Source organism: Petaurus breviceps, unplaced genomic scaffold, assembly GCF_028583685.1.
Source record: "Petaurus breviceps papuanus isolate PSGF00001 unplaced genomic scaffold, PetGlider_PUasm1.0 100, whole genome shotgun sequence".
Lineage (NCBI taxonomy): Eukaryota > Metazoa > Chordata > Mammalia > Diprotodontia > Petauridae > Petaurus > Petaurus breviceps.
Genome location: NW_027185573.1, coordinates 6,083,292 through 6,088,603, shown reverse-complemented (window position 1 = coordinate 6,088,603; position 5,312 = coordinate 6,083,292).

Genomic DNA, 5,312 nt, shown 5'->3' with positions numbered 1-5,312 from the left:
TTTCCAGTAGACCAGTAATTCTTAGATTCTCTCTCCTGAGATATTTTATATTTTCTTCTATTTTTTTCATTTTTTATATTTTGTTGTACTGTCTTGATGCCTCATTTGCTTCAACTTCTCCAATTCTAATTTTTAAAGAATTGTTTTCCTCAGTTAGTTTTTTAATCTCCTTTTCCATTAGGCCAGATTTTACTTTCGAGAACTTATTTTCTCCAATTAGGTTTTGAATCTCCTTCTCCATTTGTATTATTGTACTTTTTAAGGAGTTCTCTTCAGTGAGTTTTTTTTTCCATTTTGCCGATGTTCTATCTCTCTAATTTGACTTTTAAAATCCTTCTTGAGTTCTTCCAAGAAGGCTTTTTGGGCTTGAGACCAGTTCATATTCCCTTTTAAGGTTTCAGATGTTGGTATAGGGTCAGGGCTGTCCTCTTCTGAATTTGGTTCTTCTCACTCTCCGTAAGAGGATTCTAAAGTCTTTGTTCTTCCAATTTGCTTTTTGCTCATTGTGATTGCCTGTTTCCAGGCTTTTAAAGTGGATCTCTGTTTCTTGGGTACAGAGGGCTGTGCCCCATACTTCCTATGCTGGGAGTTATTGACTTTGTCTGCTATGGCCTCTGAGTACCTAGACTGAGACCAGGACTTTTGGCATTTTCCCTGTTACACTGAAACTCACATTGTGAGATGTGGGGGAGGGGTAGTCTGCCCATTTCAAGTTTCTGCCTCTGGGCCCCTGGGCTAGAGCTCAGACAGGCTAAGCCAGCCAGGGCCCTGTTGGTGTCTGCCCATTCCTGTGGTTGTTCAGAGGCACACCTGGGGTTCTGGTGTTAGCACTTGCTGCCTTCACCACCCTGGGGTTCAGGATCTCTGATGGTTGACTGAGATGGGGCTTATTGGAAGACCTCCTGTCCTGCCTGCACTTTAGCCTCAGCATAACCACAGCCACACCTTTCCTCCAGGTTTCCCAAGCCTGCCTCTTATTCCACTATTTCTGGATTTTACACTGGGACAATATTCTCTGCATTCTCAGAGTCAAAGCAGGGAAAGAGAGTAGCTATGGTATACTCTGCCATCTTGGCTACCAGAAGTTTAAGTAGGTGATTTTAAAATATCCAGCCTATATAGGCTGATAGCCCCAGGACTAGCTGTTGCCACTATTGCTGGACCTGCGCTTGTCTTTTACCCAGCTCCAACAGACCCTTGTCCTGCTGTGAGAGGTTTGGGAATCGCCCCTGAGGTGGGTGAGTCTGTTTGCCTGGGTTTGCTTTGGCTCCGCTATGATCAGGTCTGTGCAGGTGTAGCCCTTGCACTCTGAGTGAAGTGCTCTGCGCTCTCCCCCCCTCCCACCCCCAATTTGGTGCAACAAATCCTACCTGAGAATTCTTTATGTTCTTGACTAGAGCTGGAAATGTGACACACTCTTTCTTCTAGTGAATTCTGCCACTCTGAAATTTGTTCAGTTCGACTTTTTAGCAGTAACTGAAGGAATTTTCAGGGAACTGAGGTGGGTCACTACTTTCACTTAACCATCTTGGCTCTACCCTCTCCCAATTCTAATTTTTAAGGAATTACTTTCTTCAGTTAGTTTTTTTTTGGGGGGGAGGGCTTTTTTTTGGAGTGGGGAAGGTAGGGCAATTGGGGTTAAGTGACTTGCCCAAGGTCACACAGCTGGTAAGTGTTAAGTGTCTGAGGCCGGATTTGAACTCAGGTCCTCCTGACTTCAGGCCCAGTACTCTATTCACTGCATCACCTAGCCTCCTCTTTTCCTCTGTTTAGCTTTATTCCCCCAATTTTTCTGGTTTTTATTTTGGATTAGGGAAGGGAAGGCAATTGGGGTTAAGTGACTTGCCCAACATCACACAGCTAGTAAGTGTCAAGTGTCTGAGGGTGAATTTGAACTCACATCCTCTTGACTCGAGGCCTGGTACTTTATTCACTATGCCACCTACCTGCCCCTTCAGTTAGCTTTTGTACCTCCTTTTCCATTTGACTAATTGTATCTTTTTAAGGAATGTTTTCTTCAGTCAATTTTTGTTCTTCCTTTTCCAAGCTGTTGACTCTGTTTTGCTGCAAACCTCTCATTTCTTTTCCCATTTTTTTCTTCCTCTCTTATTTGACTTTTAAAATACTTCTTGAGCTCTTCCAAGAAGGCTTTTTGCTTTTTGGATTTGAGAGCAATTCATATTTCCCTTTGAGGTTTTGGATGTAGGTATATTGACAGTGTTGTCTTCAGAGTTTCTGTTTTGATCCCTGTCACTTTAGTAACTTTCTATGGTCTGTGTTAGTTTTTGCTTCTTGCTCATCTTTTTTGCCTTTTCCCCTGACTTTTAAAGTTCGGCTTTCATGCTGGAGCATGGGGGCACTGTCCCAAGCTTCTTGTGCTGTGGGCCAGGGGCTGGTCACAGGCTTTGCACTGGGACCTCAGGTGCTGACAGCTGGAGGCTCTAGGAGTCTCACAGCTTACCTGGTGCTGAGCTGGGGTCCTAATGGTGGCGTCTGGCTTGTGCTGAGGCCAGGTGGGGTTTTTCTGCATTTCCCTGGGCTTACACTGAAGCACATGTAGATCTGTCCCTGGAGGACAACTGCCTGCTTGGGGCTTTGCTCAAGAATGTGGTGGTTTTCCAAGCTGGAATCTGCTGGCTAAAGCATGTTGGGGGGTCCTGGTATAGGTGTTTACCTGTTTCACCACATAAGGGCTCAGGATCTTCCATTGGTTTTCTGACATGGGGCTTGCTGCTGGCTTGCTGGAATGCTTCATATTCTGGAATCCACTCCACTTTTACCCAAGTGAGATGAACCTTTCTTGCTGATCCTCCAAATTTCCTGGCCCAAAAGACTGCTCCACTCCATCTTTCCGCTGACTTGACTGTTCCAGGATTTTAAATGCTGTTAAATTTTAATGACCCAGTGTGGTTCCAAAGAAGAAATGTGAGAATGTTCCTCTTTTCTTTGAAGAAATAGATGAGAATTAATATAGAACATTGTAGATGTCAGACTTTTTCAGTATATTGATTTGTTTTTTTAAACTCTTCCAATTTATTCTTTGTCATAAGGGAGGTGAGAATTATACTGTGAACCATAGGTGATTTAAAAAACAAAAAATATCAAAATTTTAGAAAATAAAAATAATCTAAATTATGGAACTCCCTGTATACATTGCTTTCTTCAGATTCCTTACTTTTTTGGCCCTCATTGGAATTATTTCGCTATTCTTGTAACTATCTCCCATCTCTACTGGTTGACTTTACCTGTAGAATTTTAGTCCATAAGATTTTGCTTATCCTTTTTCTGAATCTCAAAATCTCCTCCAGATCTGTGGTACATGTGAAAGTATGTGAAGATTTTTCTCCCCAATCACAAAAATTCTAAGAGGAAATGTTAACTTACCAACAGGGTTCTCAGCATTTCCATTGTAGCAACCAGTTCTTGTTAGAATCAGATCCAGTATAGTTGCCTCTTTTTGGATCTTTCATCTTTGAAATACACAATGATCATTAAGGAAGGTCAGGAAATAAATCTGTTTTTGACAAAGAACAGGTGTCTGGTCAGTTGAAGTCCCTCATTGGGGTTAATTGTAACTCTTCGTGATGTTTCCCAAACTGCTATTTCCTCTTTTTGTCCAAGTGTTCTAGAGTAGCCACCTATGAAAAAAAATCACTTGTTATTCTTCCTCCATTGACCTAGATTCAAGTGCTTTCCTCTTCTGCTGTCTGGAATTTCTCACATGAGTATGCTTTTTTAATGTACAATATTGTTCTGTGCTCCTTTTTACCTGTATGGTATAGCCATCTAATGCCATGGTTGTTGCATCATGAATTTCTTCCTACAAAAACTCACAGATAACCCATGAGGTCAGATTTTCCTCCATGCCATAGAACCGATAGTTTTTCTTGCTTGTTGATTAGATAGGAGCATATGTGCATAGTAGGTATTTGAGGCTAGGGCCCATGTAAATATTACCCCCAAGATACTTTTACAATATTATAGGAATACTTAAAGGGAGCAAGAGAGTATAATAAAATAATGATACAACCTAATTTCCAGATTTAGTGCTATGTCCATCAGACTATCATGGTACATTTTAACATTAGCTAAAATAATAGTATTCATTGAAAGAAACAAAAAGTAAAGAATTTTAAGGAAATGATTAAAAAATAGGAATGAACGGAGCCTGACATTGCCAGATCTCAAAGCTTACTACAAAAACATTATAATTATCAAAGTTATTTGGCACTAACTAGTTAAAATAGTGGAATGGACTAGATAAACAAGTCCCAGAAACATTCTGAACATAGTAACCCAGTGTTCCACAAACTCAAGAACACAAGACTACCGAGAAAAGGACTGCCTGCTCAATAAGAACTTCTGGGAAAACTGGAAAACAGTTGGGTAGAAATTAGAGTTAGACTAGCATATTAAGCAGTATACAAAATAAACTGACTTTATAAGTGACCTTAACATAAAAATAAACCTATCTAGAGAAGATCAGGGGGTACCTTTAAGATATATAGTTTAAGAAAATTTAATAACCCAAGTGATAGAGGAAATCACAAAATAAAATACAGGCAAGTTTGATTGTAAGATGTTTTGAATTAGCGAGATCAGTCTTACTTGCATATAAAGAGAAACTTGATTGAGAAAGATCTATGTATCAGATATCTTTTATAAAGGTCTGATACCCAAAATATATACTGAATTGATAGAAATAACAATTTAAATACTTTCATTGTAGCTAAGGACTCTAGATTTTCCTTGTAGAGCCTTAGACACTAATCATATTCTGTTTTCCTGGTAAAAATCTTCTGTATGGGCAAAATGAGCCAGATTTATTTTTTTGGAAAACCTCATTTTCTCAAAATGGTGAGGGGAGTGGGAGGAGGAGTCCCACAGAATTTAACCTGGTCTATGAAAACATATGACTGTTTCTGACCCATAGGTTACATTTATTTTTTGTTGATTTACAAAATACTATTTGACTTTAGATCAAAATATTAGTTAACAGAGCCTCTTTCAACGGTGTCTCCTTTTTATCAGATTACTATGATTCTTTGATGGATACAATGACAGAAAAATTTTGACTTTGTTCAGTAATCTTATCAATATCAAATAATGTACAAAATGGAGAAATGCTTGCCGAAGGTGTTTACTATCATGAATTATGCTCTGCATGGAATATAAATGAAAGAATGATTCCCTTTGAATGATAAGATCCTGTTTATATATGATGCTAACCTGATTTCATCAAAACTCAGAATACTATGGGGGCCTTTAGTCTAAAAATCATGTCCAAAGTATATGACTCATTTGTGTACATT